Below are 16,270 nucleotides of genomic sequence, written 5' to 3'. Positions count from 1 at the left end.
CTGGGCTCGGCCCGAGGCGCCCCCCGCGGAGGAAGTGGGCCGTTCTGGGCGTAGAGCGTGGTCGCCTAGCAACACTGGGAAGGCCCCCGCCTCCGCCCCTCCCAGGGCCCCCCCTTCCCAGACTCGGCCGGGGTGGCCTCGGAGGTCTTTCGCACCTGCGCGGCAGGGGTCTGGGGTGGGGGTGGGAGAGACCTAGGGAGACCCGGAGTTCCCCGTGGCTGCGTGACCTGCTTTTTGGGTAGTCTTGTCCCTGATAAAAGAGGTGATTCTAAAGGGTTATCAAGGGCTTTTCGCCGAGTCCCAAGAAATCTTCACAAACATAGCCGGGTTATCTGAGGATAGGCTTTATTTAATCCATGAACCCTGTGCTATCATGGGCAAAATTGGAAGAGGTGTGTTATGAGTGAATGTATTTTGGAACTAGATGACACGTCCATTAATCAGCTAGATGTGTTACTCAAAAAGGATGAAAAAGGAAAAGAGAAGAAAACTACCAGAGAACTCGCTGGTTTAAACCGTCTAAGCAAGTGGTACCAGAATGCTAGGAACTTCCCCTGATAGCTGATTTGGCAGCTGGCTTCCTCATCTGACTTGGCAACGCGAGCTCTTCCTCAGGTCCATCTAAATTCTCTGCCGCACTCTTGGCTGGAAAATGCTTTTGATATTCTGCAAAATGCATAGAACACAGGGAGGTTCTGTTTTTATAACCGCGTGTGGTTATTATTTTTCTGGGGAAGTAACTCCAGCACTTTCAAACTCATCAACAGAGCGATCTGACCCTCTGCCCCCCCGTTCAAAGCTTTATTCATATATTAATGGTAGTGGCTCCTGTAGTCTGGCTTCAACATAGCTCTATAATCGACTTTCCCAGACAGTCCAAACTTGAGATACTCATTTCTAATAGCCAAGGTGGCTGTCTATGTACTTCACACTTGGGTTAGAGAAGAGGCATACTACCTCCAGTCTTTTTTTTTTAAGTCCTTTTTTGGTTGTTTTTCTCTGAGTCCTCTTTTGTTTCTACAAACTCGTTAAGGATCATAATATTGGTCATGTATTTTCACATTTATTTTTGTAAAATATAATAAACAATTTGAATATGGCCCAGCATAGCAAATTGCTGGGTTTTTTGTTTGCTTTTTGCCCTATTCAACCTCTTGGGCCTCTCCAGGCATACCCATGAGCTATGTCTCTAGCCCCTGTCCTGTTAAGTTTATTTTAGCATATTTATTGTCTATATTGATGTAAAGGTGGTTTAAACTAAAATCTAGAAATAAAACACAAGAGCTAACCAGGTGGTGATGGCGCACGCTTTTAATCCCAGCACTCAGGAGGCAGAAGCAGGAGGATCTCTTGTGAGTTCGAGGCCAGCCTGGTCTACAGAAGGCGTTCAGGACAGCCAGGGCTATTATACAAAGAAACCCTGTCCTGTAAAACCAAAATAAACAACCTCAAACAAACAAACAAAACTTCAAAACAAACCTTAGTGCTAAAGAAAAAGAACACAAGCCGGGCGGTGGTGGCGCACGCCTTTAATCCCAGCACTCGGGAGGCAGAGGCAGGCGGATCTCTGTGAGTTCGAGACCAGCCTGGTCTACAAGAGCTAGCTCCAGGACAGGCTCTAAAAAAGCTACAGAGAAACCCTGTTTCGAAAAACCAAAAAAAAAAAAAAAAAAAAAAAAAAAAAAAAAAAAAGAAAAAGAACACAATTATCTTGGCTTTAAATGACCATAACTGAATTTAAAATTTAGTTCCGAGCTTCTTGGATGCCAAGGGAAAATGAAGCTATCGTCGAGCTGAATATATGTTATTATCTGACAGGAATCAGTTCACCAGAGGACACAGACCATCATTTTGTCTATCACTCCATTCTAAAGGTGGACTCGCGTGACTTTATTGGGAAACAGTGAATGATGTAATTAAGCCTTCAAGATGACTTGTATGGCTGTTTCTTATGTTCAGTAAAAGCCAAGGACATGAAAAGCCACTTAATGGTGGTTATTTTTTAAGGGGACATGTTTAAGAGCGCCAAGTAAATTGTTTTCTTGTGGTATAAACAGATCCAAAGTGAGAGATTAGAAGATTTGAAAAGTATGTCCCTTGGGTGGACATTCTAAACACACCTCTTTCAGCTAGGGTTTTGCTAAATGCTTTCATAGCCACTCTGTGATCCTTTCAAACGCCGAGCGTGCCTTGGAAGATTGTTTTAACAGAGGAAGCTATAATTTGCATGTATGTCTGACTGTGCTTCAAAACCACACATTCCTTGAGAATAATAAGGAAGCCTTATTCATCTCTGTTCCTCTATTACCCACACAGTGTTTGAACGCAAGAAGGGAATAGGCACAGAATAAATATTAGTCAAATGAATAAATGGCAACTATTATTCTATCTCTGAAAGTTGATAGACCACATTGCTGAATGAGGGTGGTTTCAGATGATTCAGAAGCCAAACAAGTAGGTGGTACATCCTATTACATGTTGCAGATGACAGCGGCCCAACCAGGGAGGTGCTTGTGAGGGAGGTGGATGGGCTGCTCTGACAGGGTGGAAACTCAGTCCTTATGAGGTCACCACACTCCAGGTCAACTTTGCTGTAACTTCTGCAGACACTTGACTAGGCATGTACATGCATGCACCCCACACACGTAATTGAGTATCTCTGTGTGTAAGGCATTATGCTATCAAGCTTTTGTGGTTGCAAATACTTTAGTATGAGAAGAGGCTTGCTTCCTGCCCTCCAAAGTTTTCTAGTCTGCTAGAGATGACAGCTACTAAGGAAACAGTCCCAACAAATATCTAATTATAATCTGTGACAAGTACTGGGAAGGAAAGGGACAGGATGTGAGAACACAGCTGGGAGTCTTCGACTGTCCTGGAGTCAAGGAAACCAAAGAAGCAGAATTCATGTAAAGAGCTGAAAACGAGTAGCAAAGAAAACAAAAACAAAACGAAACAGAAAGATTTACATTTGAAAAGGTTCCTGGCTACACTAGGGAGAACAGGTTGGAAATGAGAACTACATGGAGGAAATACATATTTATTTGTTTGTTTATTCTTGGGTTTTTCAAGACAGGGTTTCTCAGTGTAGCCTTGACTGTCCTGGTGCTGGGATTAAAGGCAAATGCGCCACCACCACCTGGCAAGATATTTTTTTTTTAAAGGAGGGTATTGAAGCCACTGGTGGCCAGTAATTCCAGCACTTGGCGGGTGAAGGCAGGAAGATCGGGGCTGCTCTCAACTATCTGGCAAGTTGGAGAGCAGCCTGGACTATAAGACCTTGTTTCAGAACACAAAATCAAATCTCCTTAGACCTATACCACTTGCGCTCCTCCCATTCCACCGAGCTGTGGAGGAAAGTATCTGTAGATAATGTGGGAAGGGAGGGAGGGAGATGAAATCAATGCATCTTAGTGAATCTTAGTGTGGGGGCGAGGAGGGGAAGGGTTTACATATTACCGAGAGGCTTTGGATTTTAACAGAGCTATTTCATGAGAAATTTTGCGTATATGGATGCACGCATGAGTAAGTACATGCGTGCACATGTGTGTACACATGCGAGCCATGATACACATGTGGAGATCAAAGGACAACTTCTGGAAGTGGTTTCTCTCCTACCACGTGGGTCCCAGGGATTGTCTTGTGGTGTTTGGTGGCAGACACCTCTATTCACTGAGCTAGCTCACCAGCCTCTTCGTTTCTTGAGACAGGGTCTCACCTGGATGGCCCAGCATGATGACTGTCATCAGTAATCCCAGCATCATGGGATGCTGAGACAGGTAGGAGGGTCAGGGGATCAAGACCAGCCTCAGTTACATAGCAAATTTGAGATCAGTCTTGGCTGACTCCAAACAAAACCAAACCTTGTCCAGGCTGGCCCTAAATGCACTCTGCAGTCTAGATACGCCTTGAACATACGATGCTCCTGCCTCTGCCTGCTGAGTAGTTTTTGGGGTTAAAAGTCTAGGCCACCAAGTCAACCTTCTTCTTCTTCTCCTCCCCCTCCCCCCCTCCTCTTTCTCCCAGACTGGGTTTCTCTGTCCTGGAACTAGCTCTTGTAGACCAGGTTGGCCTCAAACTCACAAAGATCTGCCTGCCTCTGCCTCCCGAGTGCGGGATTAAAGGTGTGTGCCACCACCACCCGGCCGGATTCAGCTTCTTAAATAGTGGAGTCATACCATGCTTAGCTCTTTGAAGGCTCTTTCCTTTATGGTTTATTTTAAGAAATTTGTTGTGTCAGTATATCAGCCATGTTTATGTCTGAAACTTTGGAGCCTGTCCTGGAGCTCACTCTGTAGACCAGGCTAGCCTCGAACTCACAGAGATCCTCCTGCCTCTGTCTCCGGAATGCTGGGATTAAAGACATGGGTCACCAGCGCCCAGCTGATCCTGGGTGTTCTTAACCAGTGTGCTATCTCTCCAGTTCCCATCTATGAATGTTCTTCAGTGGCTAAAAATTAAAAAAAAAACATTTGACTATAATTGAAGCATGGTGTTATGCCTATAACACTAGGTTTGATCCCCAGCACCCATATGGCAGCTCACAACTGTCTGCAACTCCTGTCTCTGGAGATCTGATGCCCTCTTTTGGTTGGCACCAAGCACACATGTGGTGCATAGACATATATGCACAAAACACCTATTCACGTAAAAATATTTATTTTAAAGTTAAATAGATAAAGGCATTCAGAAGGACTATCTGGGAAAGCCAATGCTGGGAGAGTCAGGAGGAACTGATTTCAGGAGGAATCTGAAGTATTAAGACTTAATTGACTAACAATGGAGTGATAGAAGACATATCTGGTAACTTGTAATAGCCATACACTAAACAAAGGACAGCTACATACATGAAAACATCTTATAAATATGCAAGATGGCTCAGTGACTAAAATTACTTGCTACGCAAGCCTGATGACTTGAATTTGATTCCTGGAACCCATGGAGAAAGGAGAAAACTTGTCCTCTGACTTCTGCACATGAACTGTGCCATGCATGTATCAGGACTCACACAGGCGCATCATACACACACACGCACACGCACATGCACACGTACACGTGCACTAATAAAAAGGAAATAAAAATATAAAACAAAAACTATTAACTGAAGAATATTGGATAAAAATACAATCTAAAAAGATTTATTTATTTTATATTTGTTTATATGTCAGTGGGCAGGTGCATATCATAGCAGCTGTATGGAAGTCAGAGGACAATTCGCAGTAGTTGGTTCTCTCGTTCCCTCATGTGGTTCCTGGGGATGGAATTCCCTTCATCAGACTTGGTGGCAAGGGTCTTTATTGGCTGAGCCATCTGAATGGTCCAAGCTCAGGATTTCTCACAAGAAAGCCAAGGGCTCTCCAACACATGGACTAATATGTCACCATTGAGGAGAGGTGAATAGAGAGTAAAGTAAAAGAGAGAAAAAGTCATAAGAAAAATGTATATTGTTGAATGCCGTGAAAGTTCCAGAAGCATGGAGCAAAGACAGAGTGATGCCCTGGTAGCAGCCGGGATGCACACCCTACACACCCTCTCATTGTTCACACTTATACCCACTACTTCCCTGCTCTCAGCATGGCACGGGAGTGTATGGCACAGGAGTGCAGCTTTTCTGAGGCCACCAGAGGTCACTCCATCTCCCTCTGTCACAGGGTACAGGATCCTAGTGTTGGACGAGGAGCCATGGCTTTCGTGGCTCCTGGGCTGCTCTGTGCCTCTTCCTCTGTTCTGTCCTGGTGTGGTGGCTGCTGGAGCAGTTTCTGTCATTACTGGGGACCTAACTCCTTTCTGCCAGATTGCCAGGTGACATGGTTAAAACTCAGATGAAGGGACCAAGCAAGTGCGGATTCTAATGCCAGTTCTATTATGAGCTACTTACGCCTAGGGCAGTCGTAACCTATCTGAGCTGCACTTATAAAATAAACCTGGGGCTGGTTAAGAGCACTGGCTGCCCAAAAATATATCCCAGTTCAGGGTATCTGATGCCCTCTTCTGAAACCAAGCACACACATGAAGCACAGACATACACACGGGCAAAACACTCAAACACACACACGCGCACGCGCGCGCACACAACATACACACACACACACACACACACACACAAAATTAGAAAAAAATAAAATAAGCCTGCATTACCAGTTAAGTGTCAGAACAAACTGGATGGTGTATCTCAGATGCTTAGGATGACTCAATTTTGCTTCTTTCTGTATATCTGTTCTGGGATTGAACCCAGGACCTTGGGTATACCGGGCAAGGACTCCACCACTGAACTGCATTCCCAGCCCTTCTGTTCGTGTTACAAACTGGACAAGAATATTTTTGCACAGTGCCAACACTAATATTTGTTTTTTTTTTTTTTTTTTTTTTTTACTTCTCAGCCCCCAGCTCTTGTACACTTTCCTTCTTTCTTACCATGTAGTCCTCAGTAGCCCATAATTCACTATGTGGACTAGGCTGGCCTTGAACTCCCAAGTGCTGGGGTTAGAGGCCTGCACCACCACACTCAGAATTACACTATCACACACACGTGCATGTGCGCGCACACACACACACACACACACACACACAAGTTAAGAAATTAAAAAGAATGAGACTATAGCTCACTGGTAGAGTGCTCATCTTACATGCAGAAAGTTGTAGTGATATTTTTTTGTGATCTAACAAATAAAGCTTGCCTGAAGATCAGAGTGCAGAGCTAGCCACACTAGTTAGCCACAGAGGCCAGGCAGTGGTGGCACACACCTTTAATTTCAGCACTTAGGAGACAGAGACAATCTTTGTGAGTTCAAAGCCACCATAGGCTACACAAGATTTAATCTGTCTAAAAGAGAAACAGCTCACACCAAGGTGATCCCAGTACTTGGGAGTCACACGCCTTTAATCCCAGCACTAGGGAGGTGAAGACAGGAGTGCTATGGCTGGGCAGAGAGAGAAATATAAGGACGGAGGAGACAGGAGCTCAGATGCACCTGAGGACTCATAGAGACAAGATTGCTGCTTTGGTCTGAGCATTGGTAGAAGTAAGAACTCTAGTGGCTGGCTGCTCTCCTCCTCTGATTCTTCAGCTTTCACCCCTGATAGCTGACACTGAGTTTTTATTATTAAGATCAATTAGAATTTGTGCTACAGGAAGTGTTAGATTTAACTCCCCAAAAAAGAATTAAAAAAGCAACTGTAATTCCCTCCTTCCATGGCGAGAAGTCGAACAGACATCCATAGGCACAAGTTTATCTGGATTCATCAACTTATTGCCATAACTTGGTCAAAGGGAAGTTGGACACAAGGCAGCTTCAAGAGCAATATCATACTTTACCACTGATGCCATGGTAACAGAAAGAAGTTGTAGAACAGGCCAGGGCTGACTGGAACTATGTTGACTCTAATGACCAACCTACATTGCACCATATTCTCCAAAGATCCAAGAGTAAGCACAGATGGTAAAGTCTTAGGAGCTACCCAGGTAAGAGCCACGCTGAAAATACAGTTGCCATCATATGAAGCCCATGGGTTAATTGACCTGGACCTTGGAGAGGACAGCTCTGCATCTCTAAGATTACTTGGGGTCTGAGGATGCCTGTGCACTGTTATGATATTTGCCAAACATACAGGAAATCACGTGTTCAGTCCCTAGCACTACATAAACCGGGTAGGGTGGAAGATGCCTTTCATCTCTGTGCTGGAAATTCATTGTCATCCTTGGCTACACAGGGAGGCTGAACTGTCCAAAACAAAACAAACAAAGCAAAATAAAACAAACAGGAGAAACCCACCTGAAACAAATTCATATTCGAGTGGAAACCAGGCTGTGCCTGACATGTGAGCAGCACTGTGTGGCGGTCTGAATGGGAAGATCCCACAGGCTCTTATGTTTGAGTACTTGGTTCCTAGTTGGTGCAACTGTTTGGGAAGGGTTAGGAGGTGTGGCCTCGTTGGAAAAGGTATATCACTGGAAGTGGGCTTTGAGGTTTAAGAAGCTAACACCATTCCCAGTTAGCTCTCTTTCTCTGCCTCCTGTTTATGGATCAGATGTGAGCTCTCAGCTACTGCTCCAGTGTCTTGCCTGCCTGCTGCCATTCATTCCACCACGATGGTTTGAAACTGGAAGTCCAGCAAATGGTTTCTTCTGTCAGTTGCCTTGGTCTTGCTGACATGAAAGAAAATGCCAGGAACCCTCATGATCTTTGCTTAATGAGTCACGGAGCCGTCAGAGGAGTAAATAACAACTTGAGTGACATGGTAACGAAGTGACCGAACAGGCAATTGGAGAGCTGAGGGTGCTTTCGTATCTCAGAGAGACTGTAGATGCTGGGATCATTGCCACCTGCTTTGCCTTGAGGCCATGCTGCGCTTCCTTAGGCCTCTGAAAATGTCATGTTGTTTATCTAAAGGGTGCTTCCAGTCAGCTGCGCTGGCACGTACCTGTAATCCCTGCACCTGTGAGGCAGAGGCAAGAGGATCAGGAGTTCAAAACCAACTTTGGTTACATAGCAAGTTAATGGCAACAAGAGATCCTGGGCTATATACTTTGTCTTTTTTTTTTCTTTTTTCTTTAAATTGGTTTTTCAAGACAGGGTTCCTCTGTAGCTTTGGAGCCTGTCCTGGAACTAGCTCTTGTAGACCAGACTGGCCTTGAACTCACAGAGATCTGCCTGCCTCTGCCTCCCAAGCGCTGGGATTAAAGGAGTGCGCCACCATCGCTCGGCGACACTTTGTCTTATAAACCAAAAGTTAATTAATTAATTGTGCTTCTACAAGCCGTCCAGACCCCAAGGAGTTTATACATGGCCTGTACTCAAGTGAGAGCAAAATGAATTTTAAATTAGACTTGCTTTGGGAGCACTACATAGGGAAAGTTGGTATGATATATGCTGTAAAACAAATAAAGAAATAAATGAACAAACAAAACCTAAAAACCTGGCGTGGTAGCACATGTCTTTAATTCCAGCATTTGGGAGGCAGAAGCAGGTGGATCTCTGTGAGCTTGAGGCCAGCCTGGTCTACCCAGGACAGGCTTCAAAGCTACAGAGAAACCCTGTCTCGAAAAACCAAAAAAACCAAACCAAAACAAAACAAAACAAAAAAACCCCAAAAAACAAAAAACAAAAAAACCCAAACACTTAAGTTGTTTTTCTGAGTGTGGTATCATAGATCCATAATAGATCTGTAACCTTTCCTTCCTTCCTTCCTTCCTTCCTTCCTTCCTTCCTTCCTCCCTCCCTCCCTCCCTCCCTCCCTCCCTCCCTCTCTCTCTCTCTCTCTCTCTCTCTCTCTCTCTCTCTCTCTCTCTCTCTGTTTTGTTTTTTATTTTTTGTTTTTGAGACAGGGTTTCTCTGTGTTCCTTGGAAAGTCAGCAGGAGCTTCAAGTGTATTGCTCAGTACCCTCGGGTAAATGGGGCCTAGGTACCCTACTCTGCAGGAAGACTGGGATTGTATTAATTATTACAGAAGCCAGTTTAGAAATGGGCAGTGGTGCACACGCCTTTAATCCTAACACTAAAGAGGCAGAGGCAGGAGGATCTCTGTGAGGCTTAGGTCAGCCTGGTTTACGGAGTGGAGTTCCAGGACATCCAGGGCTACACAATGCCTAACAAGCACCCTGCCACTAAGCCACACCCAAGCCCAAAGATAATAATTTGGGGGATTGGGGGGCAGGTTTCTATATATTGCCTGGGTCACCTTCAATTTCTTGATCTTAGAGGAACCTCCCACTTCTACCACCAAAATGCTGGAATTACAGTGACACTATGCTTGGCCCTGAATATAGTCATATTAATGTGGTTGGGTCTATCAACCATTTTCCTTTTTGTTTTTTGTTTGTTGTTGTTTTTGGTTTTGTTTGTTTGTTTTCTGGTTTTTCAAGACAGGGTTTCTCTGTAGCTTTGGAGCCTGTCCTGAAACTAGCTCTTGTAGCCCAAGCTGGCCTCGAACTCACAGAGATCTGCCTGCCTCTGTCTCCTGAGTGCTGGGATTAAAGATGTGCACTGTGACCACCTGGCATCAATCATTTCCTTACTAGTGTGTACGGCATTGAAGTTCTTGGAAGAAGCTGTATTTGTATTAAAGATCCCACAAACTGACCTTGGCTGAGTAGAAAGTCATGGTGATTGTGGACATTTGGGATCCTTCTACGTCCTCAGAGAAAAATCTGGTTCCTGACCCTTACTTCTGCTTTCTGCCCTGATCCCCAGGATTTTTTACATTCTAGCAAAAGTCACTCATAAGTCAAAAGAAAATTTCTTTACATTTTTGCTATCCTTCCTTCCTCCCTCCCTCCCTTCCTTTCTTCATATATATATATATATATATATATATATATATATGCCATATGTACATACATATACACATATATACATGCACACATTTACACACATACACATAGACACACACATATACATATATATGTATACACACACACATACACACACACACACACATATATATGTGCCAGGATGGCCTTGAACTCACAGAGATCTGTCTGCTTCTGCCTCCCAAGTGCTAGGATTAAAGGTATCTTGCCAACACTCTTCCTTCTTCCTATTGAGACAGTCTCACATAGCTCAGGCTGTTCTCCAGCTCTCTGTATAGTGAGGATAACCTTTATCTTCTGATTCTTCTTTCTACATCTCCCAAATACTGGGACTGATGCTGTCCAGGGGTGCTGAAGACTGAATCTGGGGCTTTCTGTATACACTAGGCAGACAAGAAGAGGGAGAGGAGGAAGAGGAGGGGAGTAAACGAAGCTTCTTGTTCTGTATACTGGGTTTTCCATGAACTGTTAATATATCATACTTCATAAGCAGAATGTCTTTGGATTATACATATATTTGATGCTACAATGGACTTGACAAAAATGAATTCTAAAGAGAAACCTGGGTCTCTCAGTCTATCAATTATTAAACAATGGATCCTAAGGAAATAGGAATTTCTCCGGCATCTCATGCTGGGAGAAGGAAAGTGCCCACCCACGCCTCCATCAAGGGGGAGCTTGTATTCTAGAGATTTCGAACAGTTAGACAACTTGTCATATCACCTTACAAGATGAGCCTGAAGCCCAGACAACCCTGGGTCAGAGCGGGGTAGAACCACACCTTGACCAGGACTGCCTAGATGTGCATATCCAGCCTCAACTCTCCATTTAAACTTTGATCTCACTTTAGGAGTCTGAAGACTTGAGAGGTTGACTTGGCTCTCTTTGTCTCTCTTCCTTGTGTGTCCACTCTGAATAAATTCAAACACCAAATGGTGCCAAGAGGAGACTTGAGCCTCGTGTTTGAAACCCTTTCAGCTCCCAGACGATGTTTGATTTGATCTGGGGCTCTGCTGCATGCTGAGAAAGCTTTGCTCTTGAGAAACACGTAACCTTTGACAAGGAGAGGATGATACATGTGCTTCAAGTCCCTGAAGGTATTATGCAGGTAGTGTGGCCTTAGGACGTGCCTCTACTTCAGCTGCTTCAGGGGTCCTGCAAGTCCAGACTTGCTGCTTTCAGTACCATCCACAACAACAGACTGCCTCTTTCTACTGTACATTCATATTTTCAGAAAAGGGAAGGGAATTGGTCTACCCTTGGCCAAATGTTCTTTTCCTCTGGTCCAGTGTCTGTGAGCAGTACTGGTCGTGGAGGGTGCTGGTCATGGAGGATGCTGGTCATGGAGGATGCAGGTCATGGAGGACATAGGTCATGGAGGACATCGGTCATAAAGGACGTTGGTCATGGAGGATGCTGGTTGTGGAGGACTCTGGTCATGGAGGACTCTGGTCATGGAGGATGCTGGTCATGGAAGATGTTGGTGGAGTAAGAAGAAGCAGCAGTTCTTAGGGAGAGGGTAAGCTTCAAGGAACCAGATGGGTCAGTCAGTGGCACATCCCTCCTTCTCTGGTCTTTGACCTTCAAGCTCATTGCTGTTGGAGGGGGAAACAATGGAATCAGTGAACTATTTGTAGAAAACTCAAAGGAAAATTTCAAATAAGAAAAGGTCTCCTGATCTCACTCAGTGTTGGATGGACAGATAAGGATGGCATGGTTGGCATAGTGTTACAGTGGAGACTGGTTCATTGGTTCCAAAGAGCTATGATCTTGTTGAATTCACCATCTGTTATTGTCAGCCTCTGGACTTCACAAGCTTGGTCACCCAATTCCTGTTAGTGAGATTTCTAAGAAACTGATGCAGAGCCAGCAACATGGCTCAATGTATTAAGGTGCTTGGTGCCAAGTTTGGGTTGGGGAATGGTGTCATACGCCTTTAGTCCCTGTACTTGGGAGGCAGAGGCAGGCAGATCTCTGTGAGTTTGAGGCCAGCCTGGTCTACAACAGCTAGCTAAGAAACAAAAAAACCCAAAAAAACAAAAACAACTTGAGTTTGATCTCTGGAGTGCACAGGGTAGAAGAGGAGAATCTACTTGCAGGTTGTCCTCTGACCTCTACTCTTGTGCTGGGCATGGTACATGAGAGTGTGTGATTTTTGTTGCTGTTTTTCAAGACAGGGTTTCTCTGTGTAGTCCTGGCTGTCCTGGAACTTGTTCTGTAGACTGGGGTGGCCTCAAACTCAGAGTTCCACCTGCCTCTGCCTCCTGAGTGCTGGGATCAAAGGCACCACCGCTGCACAGTTGTGTGTGTGTGTGTGTGTGTGTGTGTGTGTGTGTGTGTGATTTTTAAAAAGAGACTCGTATATAAGGAGGCTGGGAAAATGGCTCGGTCAGTAAAGTTCTTACCATACAGCAGGAGGACCTGAATTTGGGTCTCCAGCAGGCCCATAAAAAGCTAAGCACAGAGGTGTGTTCCTGTGCCCCAGCACTGAGGAGACAGAGGTGGGCTTTCTCCCAGGGCTCACTGTTCTGCCAATCTAGCAGAATCAGAATTAGAGAGCTCCAGGTTCAATGACAGATCCTATAGAAAGAATAAAACATAGAATGATTGAGGAAGACACTTGGCATCCACCTCTGGCCTCTGCGTGCATATGTACACACATACACGAGTACCTGCACACCCAATGTTTACAGGTATGAACTTGTATGCTCGCATACATCACACCCATAAAATAAAAAAAGAAACTGATGCCTAAATCCTAAATGAAAATGTATTAATTTAAAATGTTTACTGTGGCCGGGCGGCGGTGGCGCACGCCTTTAATCCCAGCACTCGGGAGGCAGAGGCAGGCAGATCTCTGTGAGCTCGAGACCAGCCTGGTCTACAAGAGCTAGTTCCAGGACAGGCTCCAAAGCTACAGAGAAACCCTGTCTCGAAAAACCAAAAAAAAAAAAAAAAAAAAATGTTTACTGTGAATGCATTAGCCTTTCCCAAATCTGTTTTGCAAACACCTTTGAAAGCCTCAAAGTCAAGTCCGCTTCTGACCATTATGGAGAGATAAATAGGACTCAGCTTTTGCTTCCTAAGGGCTCCCTTTCTTGTGTGTGCATTAGCTGTGGGTAGATGCTTCTCTGAAACCACATGGCCAGTGCTCTATCAGGAAGTAGCCTGTTGAGCATGGAATCCTAACAAAGGCTGGTTACAGGACCTCTGCAAACTAGATCACCATGCTCTATGGTGCAGCTTTGAGACCCGGTGTGTTCCTGTGCTCTTGGTATTCCCAAGCTGCTCACAGTGTGCAGCCCCTGAAATTACTTGGCTCAGAGCGATTCTGAGGGATTTTTCTTCCCCCGATTCTTTTTGGTGAATGAGATCATGGGATGATTACTGAAGTGCCTTGGATAAGATTACAACTTGATAAGGTCAAACCTGGCTCACAAAGTTTGCACAGGCAGTTAAGACACGTCTTTAATTGTAAAAACTTGTTTGTGGAATTCCTCGCAAATTGCAGGTTGACATCTGGGAAAGGGGAAAGGCTATACTGGGAGGAAAGGCCATAATAGTGAGAGGGGAAATAGCATACGTGTTTGAGCTTTAAGCATGATTCATTCTTAGCTGAAATGGCTATATAAAAGGATTATTATCTCTATAGGTAACCTTCCCAGCAAATGTTAATTGTGCTGGAAATTTCAACTCCCAGAGAATGAGAGACTTGAACAATGTTGTGGAGTGTGAGCCTCCTTCTCTTCCTCGTGTTTCCTTAATTTTCTGTTCTTGGATCCTGCCTCATAAGGCTTTTTCTTCTCGTCTCTCCTCCTCTTCTCCTTCCCTCCCTCTCTTCCTTGTCTCCTTCCATTCTCCTCTTCTCTCTCTATATAGCTTTCACTGTGTTTTAAGAGCTCATTCTCAGGGCTGGAGGGATGGCTCCTGCCTGCTGTTCCAGAGGTCCTGAGTTCAATTCCCAGCAACCACATGGTGGCTCACAACCATCTGTAGTAAGATCTGGTGCCTTCTTCTGACCTGCAGAACACTACATACATAATGAATAAATAAATTTATTTAAAAAAAAGAGCTCATTCTCAGCCAGGTGGTGGGGGGTGCAGACCTTTAATTCCAGCACTCGAGAGGCAGAGGCAGGTGGATCTCTGTGAGTTTGAGGCCAGCCTGGTCTACAGGACAGCCAAGACCACACAGAGAAATCCTGTCTTGAAAACAGGGGGTTGTGGGGCGTTGGGTGCTGGAGAGATGGCTCAGTGATTAAGAACACAGGCTGCTCTTCCAGAGGTCTTGAGCTCAATTCCCACATGATAAGACTTTGTCTCAGAAAAAAAAAAAAAAGAGTTGGATATAACTCTCAGAGGTAAAGCAATTGCCAGTCCAAAGGTTCAGGAAGCAGTTGCTCCATGGAAGGATAACCCATAAGAAGACATCAGATTCCATAGAGATGGTTGTGAGCCATTTATTTTACGTGTATGGGTGTTTTGCCTGCGTGTACGTCTGTTCACTCTGCATGCCTGGTACCTGTAAAGGCCAGAATAGCATGTTGAAGTCCCTGAAACTGGAGTTACAGATGATTGTGAGCACCGTGTGGGTGCTGGGAATTGAACTTGGGTCCTCTGGAAGAGCAGCCAGTACTCACTCAACCACTGAGCCAGCTCTCCAGCCCCCAGTGCTACAATCTTAACTTTTTTTTTTTTTTGCTTCTTTTGGTTGTTTGTTACATTGCTACATATTAAACACGAGGCCTCCCACATGCTTCACAGTTGCTTTACCTCTGAGAGTTATAGCCAACTCTTTTTTTGCCGAGACAAAGTCTTATCATGGAGTCAAGGCGTACCCTAAGACTGTGATCCTCTTTCTTCCACATCTCAGGTGCTAGGATGATAGGGGTGAGCTATCATACTCAGCCTTCCGCTTACCACCTTGGATTCTGTCCCTTCCTTCCTACATGCCTGATCAGTGCTTATCCAGGGAATCCAATATCCTCCGGCATCTGCAGATGTGTGTGTGTGTGTGTGTGTGTGTGTGTGTGTGTGTGTCTAAAACGCCACCTTAAGGTGAGGATATAGCTCAGAGGTAGAGCAGTTGCCTGGCCTATGTGAGGCCCTAGGTTCCATCCCCAGCACAGAAAATACATTCCATCTGAATCTGACGCTACGTTTCCATCCTCTCTGAGTCTCTCTGTGTTAGTGTAAAGTCTGAATAGTTTCCAGCGAGCCTTGCAAGGCCCTTCCTGACCTGACACTGCTTGCTCACAATTCTGAACTTCAGTGGCTTGTCATCTCCGAGAGCTTTTTCTAGAACTCTTCCACATAGGGAAGTCCTCCTTGATCACGACGCCTGAATCTTGGGCAAATCTTCAGCCGAGTACTCCGTTTTGTCTTGCTAGCACAGCTGGTGGGGCAGGCACCAGATTAACCTACTTCCCCACTCGCAGGACCTGGCACAAGGCCATCCTCCAGATACTTTGATTGGATAATCAGAGATTGGCAAGCCTCTTGCGCCAGAGCGAAGGCGCATCCAGTCTGTGGGCAGAACCTAGGAGCCTTGTGACCAAACTGTCCAGAGCCATCGATTCCTTTCGTGGAATACTAGGCTTGGGTCACACGGGAGTGTGATCCACTACAATCCATTCAGAGTAACTGAGGCCTTGCAGAGCAGGCCTTTCCTGGAGCGCAGAGAGCAGAAGGCCCGCTCAGTCACAGACAGGAAGGCAGGACCTGGAGGAGAAATGGATAGCAGCGCCCAGGAGAAAGAACAGGGCGGCTGTCACTGGCTCCCTGGCACAAACCCAAGTAGGAGGAGGCCAGAATTCATTCATCCAGGGCCAGCCCAGGAGAAACTGCCTAGCAGGCTGGCCCAGCCTAGGCCAGGCCACTAGGCGGAGAGGGAATTTCCTTCGGCGCCCTCCCCCCCTTAGGAACCTGTCTGGACGATTTTAGTTCTGGGAAGGCGGGTGGAGAG

Source organism: Arvicola amphibius, chromosome 6 (assembly GCF_903992535.2).
Source record: "Arvicola amphibius chromosome 6, mArvAmp1.2, whole genome shotgun sequence".
In the NCBI taxonomy this organism is placed as follows: Eukaryota; Metazoa; Chordata; class Mammalia; order Rodentia; family Cricetidae; genus Arvicola; species Arvicola amphibius.
The sequence above is the reverse complement of the archived record's forward strand: the minus strand, read 5'-3'. Positions refer to the sequence as shown.